Source organism: Hyla sarda, chromosome 2 (genome assembly GCF_029499605.1).
Source record: "Hyla sarda isolate aHylSar1 chromosome 2, aHylSar1.hap1, whole genome shotgun sequence".
Lineage (NCBI taxonomy): Eukaryota > Metazoa > Chordata > Amphibia > Anura > Hylidae > Hyla > Hyla sarda.
Window position 1 is genome coordinate 466,518,297 of NC_079190.1, and position 9,829 is coordinate 466,528,125.

A 9,829-nucleotide genomic window follows, 5' to 3' on the forward strand; every position below is an offset into this window, starting at 1 on the left:
TTCACCCAGTGAGCCGTAGGGGACATGTATTGTCCCTGACCATAGTTACAGCTTCAGACGTCGGTTCTGCCGTGCACTTTGGTACACACCGACCGGCTCAAGGACTGGCACCCCTTCTCTTCTACAAAATTGTGCAGGGCTGGTACTGCCTTCTTTGCAAAGAAATGATGGCTTGGCACTCTCCACCTCGCCTCGGCACAAGCCATCAGTTCTTTGAAAGGTGCAGAGTCCACCACTTGAAAAGGGAGGGACTGCATCACCAGCAACTTGGACAGAACCCTGGCAACACCACCTCCCAGGTTTACACTTAATAAACGTATTGAAGTAAAACATCAGCCGGTGATTACTTTTGTCTGTCCTTTCGCAGTGTCTAGGCCCTTGACAGATTAACAGGTACAAAATAGTACACTACTTAGATGTAGGTATGTGGTATGCACTTATGAGGGCAGAAAAATGCGCTACTGTTCGCTTAATAAACGTATAAGAGTAAAACACCAGCCGGTTCTTACTTTTGCTGTCCTTTTTACAGTAAATAGGCCCTTGACAGATTAACAGGTACAAAATAGTACACTACTTAGATGTAGGTATGTGTTATGCACTTATAAGGACATAAAAATGCACTATTGTACTCTTCAAAAATTATTTGAGTAAAACACCAGCCGGTGATTTCTTTTGGTTGTCCTTTCAAAGTATGTAGGCCCTTGACAGTGCTGCAGCACACAGACGCTGTGTACTAAACACAAAATTGCACTCTTTCACAGACTATTATACCATCTACAGACTAGTATAACCAGCAGACCATTTGTGGTGGAACAAACAGAGCAGAAAAATGTGCTACAGTATGCTTAAAAAAACTTATTGGAGTAAAACTCCAGCTGGTGATCAATTTTGGCTGTCCTTCTACAGTATGTAGGCCCTTGACAGATTAACAGGCACAAAATAGTACACCACTTAGATGTAGGTATGTGGTATGCACTTATGAGGGTAGAAAAATGCGCTACTGTACGCTCCAGAAATTTTTTGAGTAAAACACCAGCCGATGATTACTTTTGGCTGTCCTTTCACAGTATGTAGGCCCTTGACAGATTAACACGCACAACATAGTACACCGCTTAGATGTAGGTATGTGGTATGTGTTACAGTACGCAAAAAAAAAAATTGCCCACAGCACCAGCAGTACACAACAATGCTGGAGCATACAGTCACTGTGTACTAAACCCAAAATTGCAAATGGACTCTCTCTCAAATACTATTAGGAATGGACTGCTGGGTATGGATTATACCGTCTACAGACTAGTATAACCAGCAGACCAGTTGTTGTGGAACAAAGACACAGATTTGCCCTAAAAAATGATTTCTTCCTCCTGTGAAAACGTTTCTGCAGCTCTCTAACCCTCTCTGTAATACAATGCTGTTCACAGTGACTGAGGGGTTAATCGCTGCAGTAAGAATTCATTTCTGTGCAATTACGCTGTGCTCTTTGTCCTACAGAATGCTGAGGTGACTAAGAAGTGAAACACTGCTGCAACAAGCTTTTCTGTGTAACACACACAGCAATGTCCGTCCTATCTCTATGCAGTGTAATGAATGATATGACGAGCCGCAAAACTGCTGACGACTATATAGGGCTTTGACATCACAGAGGTGACTGGCTTCTGATAGGCTGCATCCTGCATGTGATTCAGGGTCATCCTGCCTATTTCCTTTCCCGTGTTTTGCCTTCCAGCCTTCTTAGCGTTCCTTGCCCCATGTACTGACATGTGGATCCGCCATTGTAGGAGCCTTGGAGCCTGGACCACAGTAAATGGAGTTTAATTAAGCGATTCGTGCAATAGAATTGCAGAGATATTTGCATTCCTTGCAAATCGAATATTTCATGAAATTCGTAACGAATTCGGGTTTGTCAGATTCAATTCACTCATCTCTAAATATAAACGGTAGTGATTTATATGTACTAACATATGTATATATATATATATATATATATATATATATATATATATATACGTATTAAAATGTCTATTGTCCTAAGCTGCATACAGAGATCCTCCTCCAGCTAAACTACTCCCTCCTCCTTCACCTGAAATGCTCCTTACCCCTCCCATTGTGTATCGAAGATGGCGGTTAGCTGTGGAATGTAGCAAAGATAAGGAAGTAAGTGTATCTAATGAAGAATACGTAGAAGAAGTTTTAACCAATTAGTTGTTTTTCACACCCAGTTTACGTAACTTCCTGCACACAGAATTGTATAACCTATAAACCCCCCCTATAGTCGCCTCCTCTGTAATAAAGAAAGTATCATCTCAGCTGACAGGTGTCTGAGTGGTCTTTCTAAGCACATGCACCCAGGTGTGTAGCTATAGAGGTAGCAGTCGCACCGGGGCCCTAGTGCTTAAGGGGGCCCCAAAGCACACCTGCCCCATAAGAGAGCAGTACAATAATTGGCATATGGGGCCCTGTTGCAGATTTTGCATCGGGGCCCCGAAGCTACAAGCTACACCTCTGCATGCACCGCTTCTGATGAAACTAATCAGAAAGGCGACAGATCTTCACTGGGTACAACCAACATCTATCTCATCAGCACTGAGACCCAGTCTTATCAAAACTTTTGATATGTCTTTGTGAAATGTCAAAAGTTTTTTTTTTAAATCACAGTATACTTTAGTACTTCTTTAGCCATTCATATGGCTGCAGAAGCTGAACCTGTATACTTTTGGCCGTTTACTTAGAACACATAAATTATTTGAGTATGGTGTTTTTTCTGGATGAAAATCCTCATGATAAATTCTTATAAATGCAATTTTTTTAATATTCGGTAAACTGCCGGGTAAATATTTTCTCTCCATTCCCTATTATCAGTTTCATCCTAAGTAGTTTTATGTTTCTCCTTTCCATTTTACGGCTGCACATTTTTTATATAGATGGTGGGATTGACAGGCTAAAAGGACAATCAGTTCCTCCCTGTCATCTCTTCCTCCGCTTCATTCTTTGTATCTGACTTTAAAGCCTCATTTCTGTACATAGTATAGTGAAGCTGTGAATTGCTTGGCTTCACATCATTCCGTGTACATTGTTGTTAGTGATCGTACCAGAAGCCAGTTTTCATATCTGTCAGTAAGTGCTGAATTATTAACCTCGTCAAGGCAAATGAGTGTATGTCAGGGTCCTCTGGCAGCGAATGGGAAGGACAGCCGTGTGGCTATGTATCAAGTGTGAAGGAATGCCAGCCATGTGCTATACCCTCCGGCACAGAATGGATTAGGTCATTCATGTTCTCAGCAAATAGTGTTACAGCCATGGCGAATGTCAATAATGCATTATCGCACATTTAAATGAGTTTAGAAAATACAACTTTACAGTTTCCACAGCAATTTCCAGATGTAGAAGCAAGACCAATCTAAAAGCTTAGTATGATATATTTGACACATTCAAGAATTTTAATCTCCTTAAGGCCTCATGCACGTGGTTGTATTATGGCTCTTTGTAAGGAGCCATACTATAGCACCCATAGCAGTCTTTTGCTCATGAGGCACTGCTTCTAAGGGAAAATATCTCTGTGATACTCTGATGTACAGAAGCACCATAGGCAGCACAGCTCATTTATACAATGTTATAGTGACTCTGCGTTTGCCATAAAGGCTTTGGATACTTTTAAAAAGAATTTATAATTGGTATAAAACTTTTTCCCATAGTTTTTATAGAAAAATGTGCTTACTGTTACTTTTACAGACTCAATTTTCCCTCTATACCTGTACACAGCCTATATTATTCTCCCCCGGAAAACTGCCTTGTACCTGCTCTCCTTTCCTTCTCCAGTCTGTGGGAGCTGTCCTCCAGGGTTTCTCCCCTCTCTGTCTACTATCTAAGCTGGTCTGTAACCTTTTTCCCTTGCCGATACCTCTAATGCAGGAGAAAAGATAGTTGTCAGACTCTGACGGACTTAATGCAACAAAAGGGACCTATGAGTGGAGGGTAAATCCAATATTATTAACATTTGACCGCTAAGCGGTCACTGAGACCCTAAATTTCCCACCCAATATAAAACTTAACGTTTAATGAGCCAAGATTAAAATAACCTCACACATATTGATCCATAATGCATTGATTGGCATGACACTGCATGCTATAGAAGTGAATTGAAAAAATAGACTGTGGCTACTCTGACGGACTTATCTTACTTAGAGTAAAAGTACATTTTTGGTGATCTGAAGTATGTTTCCAGCATCAATGAGAGATACGCAGAGTGAAGTACATCTTCTCACTCATTGTAGGAAGCAGTTGGGTCTCAGCAACCAGACCCCCGCTGACCAAACATGTCTATTGGCATACAGAGGTAGCCATGGTTATCTTAAATGTGATAACCCAACACAGAAATGTGATATGTTGGAATACTCTAGTGCACCAGATCAGGATAAGGCTAATAATAGAAGTACTGTTTAACTTTGTGTAATCTGTTTGGATAACTTATCTCAGTGTCAGCACTGTGGTATAATATCTTAATGCACCAGGGATCAAGATAAGGCTGGCCACATCTACATCAAAGTTTTCTAAACTATAGTAACATTTTAAACTCCAATTTCTCACAAAAACAAATTCCATACCTCAAAATGCTAGCAAAACCCTCAACAGGCTGAAAATCATACGTCACAACTAAAGCCATATAGATACATATAGCCAAGATCGGCAACAACATTGTGCTGCCTGTGTCCCAGAATTAAATGCTGCATTACCCACATACAATGGCCATATAAAGGTAGGAACCAGTGGTGTACAGGCTCTGCAGACCATATAGTAATTATATACATATGATCAGTGGCTCACAGGTGATGTTTTCTCTATGTGACTCACAGTTAACAACTTCTTTGTTTGGAGCTGTTCCCTTTTCCTCAAGGCCATTATGAAGGCACAGCCCAGCCTCCTTCTCAGCACAGGTGGCTCAGTGCTAGATTAAAAGGGGATACATCAGCCACTGCACATATCTAATTTAGTGGTCTTAAAGGGGTACTCTGGTGGGGAAAAAAAATTCAAAATCAACTGGTGCCAGAAAGTTAAACAGATTTCTAAATTACTTCTATTTAAAATCCTAATCATTCCCATACTTATCAGCTGCTGTATGCTCCAGAGGAAGTACTTTTCTTTTTGAATTTATTTTCTGTCTGACACAGTGCTCTCTGCTGACACCGCTCTCTGTCTCAGGAACTGTCCAGCAGAAGAAAATCCCCATAGTAAACCTATTCTGCTCTGGACAGTTCCTGACATGGACAGAGGTGTCAGCAGAGAGCACTGTGGTCAGACTGCAAAGAAATTCAAAAAGAAAAGAACTTCCTCTGAAACATACAGAAGCTGAGAAGTAGTGGAAGGATTAAGATTTTTAAATATAAAAAATTTACAAATCTGTTTAACTTTCTGCCACCAGTTGATTTTGATCAAATAGTTTTCCACCGGAGTACCCCTTAAAACTGTGGTCCTTCAGATGTTGCAATACTTTAACTCCCAGCATGCCCGGACAGTCAACAGTTGTCCAGACATGATGGGAGTTGAAGATTTGCAACATCTGGAGGATCACAGTTTGAGACCACTGATCTATTTGCTTTACGTTGCTGCATGAACAAACTAACAGGTATTTGTTGAGCCCTGGCTAAGAGACAAGGAAAAAGTTAACCACAAGATGGCAGTAAACAGTGAGATATGGGTTACGCATACGTGTTGGAGTCGCTGTTATTGTTTTCTGCAGGATTTTCAGCCTATATCCTATTTTTTTTTTTAATTGTCAGTGAGTGACTGCGACTATCACTCACTGACCGCTGGGTGCCCGCCAGGACTATGACCGGGCCTCATAGTCTGGGGGGCCCGCACATTTCTATTAAATTACGTCTTTCTAGGGTGCGGGCCCCTTAAGAATCATGGCAGGGCCCGAACAGGTCAGGGGCTGGTGGGAGAAGAGGCGTGCCTACTCTACTGACCTGTCCCTGCCCATGTCCCCGCGCGATCTCCAGCAGAGGCGATCCTCCCTGGGCAGTGACAGGATCAGCAGCAGCCTCCTCTGCCTCAACCTGTTGCACCTATCCCTGGCAGGGTAGGTGAACTTGGCCTGGAGGGGGGGTTGTTTGGTGGTTAGGAGACTACAATGGTGATGAGAGGTGCTGGGGGGTGTTACGGGGGTCATAAGAGGTGCATGGGGGTGTTATGGGGGTGATAAGAGGTTTGAGGGGGTTATGGGGCTGATGAGAGGTGTGGGGAGGTTATGGGGGTGATGAGAGGTGCAGGGGGTTATGGGGGTGATAAGAGGTGCAGGGGGGTTATAGAGGTGAAGAGAGGTGCAGGGGGGGGTTATGGGGGGTGATAAGAGGTGCGGGGGGGTTATGGGGATGATGAGAGGTGCAGGGAGGGTTATGGGGGTGATAAGAGGTGCAGGTTTTTTGGGGGGTGATGAGAGGTGCAGGAGGGTGTTATGGGGCTGATAAGAGGTGCAGGGGGGTTATGGAGGTGATGAGAGGTGTAGGGGGGTGATGAGAGGTGTGGGGGGGTTATGGAGGTGATGAGAGGTGCAGGGGGTGATGAGAGGTGCAGGGGGGTTATGGGGTGATAAGAGGTGCAGGTAGGTTATGGAGGTGATGAGAGGTGCAGGGAGGGGGTTATGGAGGGGATGAGAGGTGAAGGGGGATTATGGAGGTTATTAGAGGTGCAGGGGGGGTTATGGTGGTGATAAGAGGTTCAGGGGGGTTATGGGGGTGATAAGAGGTGCGGGGGGGTTATGGGGATGATGAGAGGTGCAGGGAGGGTTATGGTGGTGATAAGAGGTGCGTTTTTTTGGGGGGGGGGTGATGAGAGGTGCCAGAGGGTGTTATGGGGCTGATAAGAGGTGCAGGGGGGTGATGAGAGGTGTGGGGGGGTTATGGAGGTGATGAGAGGTGCAGGGGGGTGATGACAGGTGCAGGGGGGTGATGAGAGGTGTGGGGGGGTTATGGAGGTGATGAGAGGTGCAGGGGGGTGATGACAGGTGCAGGGGGGTGATGAGAGGTGTGGGGGGGTTATGGAGGTGATGAGAGGTGCAGGGGGGGGTGATGTGAGGTGCAGGGGGTAATGAGAGGTGTGGGGGGGTTATGGAGGTGATGAGAGGTGCAGGGGGGTGATGAGAGGTGTGGGGGGGGTTATGGAGGTGATGAGAGGTGCAGGGGGGTGATGAGAGGTGTGGGGGGGTTATGGAGGTGATGAGAGGTGCAGGGGGGTGATGAGAGGTGCAGGGGGGTGATGAGAGGTGCAGGGGGTTATGGGGTGATAAGAGGTGAAGGGGGGATATGGAGGTGATGAGAGGTGCAGGGAAAATTTAAATATTCATTGTCGCTGGTCATGTGAAGGCTTCTTCCTACTGAGCGCTCATGTGACCAGTGACCATGAATATTCATATTCCCACGGCGGGCCTGCCTCCAGAGCACAATTCAGCGAAGATAGAGGCTGATTTTCAAATGGACCGGGCACCAGACTAAAGGTACGTATATTAGTCAGAAAGCCTGCATCAGTCTCCTGTTCACCCACACTATAACCCGGTGTATTGGGTTTAGTGTGGGTGAACAGGATGACCGTTTTCCTTCAATTCAGCACCTGGGCTGATCAGGGCTTACCTGGGCATGGTCCAGGAAGCAGAATGAAAGACCCCACTGCCAATTCTGCATATCATTTCATAAAAAATCAGAATTGAAAATAGGACTTACCAAAAGCAAGCTCAGTATGTATTTAACTCACTGACCCCACATCGGTCTCCTGTTCACCCGCACTAAAACCCGGTGTATGGGGTTTAGTGTAGGTGAACGGGATGACCATTTTCCTTTAAATTGCTTCATTTTATGCCAATGTCAGTACAGCTGTATTTGGACTATAAACTATAGGAGAAGCCCTGAATTTGAACCGTGTCACTGTCTTTAACAGGTGTTTTATTCCGATTGCCCATCTCTGCCGAACTAAATTCCCACATAGGGTACAGAACTTTGTGTAATCCTGTATGAAAATTATGGTCGCCCAACTGGAAGATTCAATGTTTTTAGACAGCCTAGGGCACAGTAATATGCATAACAAGCAGATGCATAGTTGTTACATTTGTTTAAAAAATAATAGTCCATCAAGTTTAACCTATAACCCTACGTTGTTCATCCAGAACAAGCAAAAATAAAAAAAACCTTATGAGACAGATGTCAAATGCCCCTTACTAGGGAAACAATTTCTTCCCAACCCCAAATATAGCAATCCGAATAAATCTATGTTCTATCTCCAGAACTATAGAACCCATAACTTTTAATGCTTTATTTTTCAAGAGATGTGTCCAGACCCCTCTTGGACATTACGTCGTATGGAAGAGAGGTCCATAGTCTCATTGCTCTGATACATCCAAGAAAAGAGACTGACAAATCAGTGAGTGTGTAGTTACACCAAAAAGGAAGTAGACACATGTAGTTATGTGGCATCGGCGCACGGTGAGGAATTATCCTGTTCGTGACGCCAAGTTTTGTGGTAGCCACTGGGTGTTAGTAAGAATACCTGATCATTTCTTGACGCCAGGGCACCTATACATGGTCCGAGGTTGGAGACAACTTCTCCTTGGCCAAACACGGGGAGTAAATGAACAACGGATAACTGTCTTTACTGATCTGGTTGCAGATGGTATTACACATACAGCTGGCTTTAAGTGAGAGAGTGCAGTGTAACCCCTTGGGAGCCCTGTTGCCTTTCTGGGACTTGTGGCGCTTACACCAAACAGATTAATATTGAATAGTGTTGAGCGGCATAGGCCATATTCAAATTCGCGATATTTCTCGTATATATGGACGAATATTTGTCATATATTCACTACATTCGCATATTCGTAATATTCGCATATAAGAAAATTCGTGGATAAAAATTAGCATATAAGGAAATTCGCATATGCAAAAATATTCATAAACTAAAATTAGCATATGCAAAAATTTGCATATAAGAAAATTTGCATATAAGAAAATTAGCATATGTAAAACCATTTGTGAAAATTCGCATATGCGAAAATGTACATAAACGAAAATTTGCATATAAGAATATTAGTATATGCGAAAATTAACATTTGCGAACATTTGCATATGTGAAAATATATATGGGAGAAAATTCGCATATAAGAAACTTTGCATATGTGAAAATTAGCATATGCAAAAATTAGCATAAGTGAAAAAAACGAATATTCGTAATTGTGAGACGGAAGAATGAATCCTGTTAGCTAGGGTACTGTCAAGGTACTGAAGCCTTTTCCGCAGGGGCATGAATTTCGCACCTGCGAGTTGAGAGATTAGATTTGAACAAGGCCTCTCCTCAGAGCACACGACACACAGCACACCTGAGCTAAGCTCAACAGCTTAGTTAAGAGCCACATAAGGTTGAGCTGACAAATAGTGTTGAGCGGCATAGGCCATATTCGAATTCGCGAATATTCGCGAATATATGGACGAATATTCGCGAATATATGGACGAATATTCGTTATATTCTCGTTTTTTTTCGCATATGCGAAAATTCGCGTATGCGAAAATTAACATGTGAAAATTAGCATATACAAAATTAGCATACGCTAATATTCGCATGTGCGAATTTTCGCACGCCAGTCTCACACAGTAATATTACAGCCTTCTTTACACCACACAAGCTGGAAGCAGAGAGGGGTGATCACTGTGATGTGTACTGTGAAGAAAAAAATAAATAAATACGAATATTCGTAATTACTAATATATAGCGCTATATTCGCGTAATTCGCGAATTCGCGAATATGCGATATTCGCAAATAATATTCGAATTGCGAATATTCGCGAGCAACAC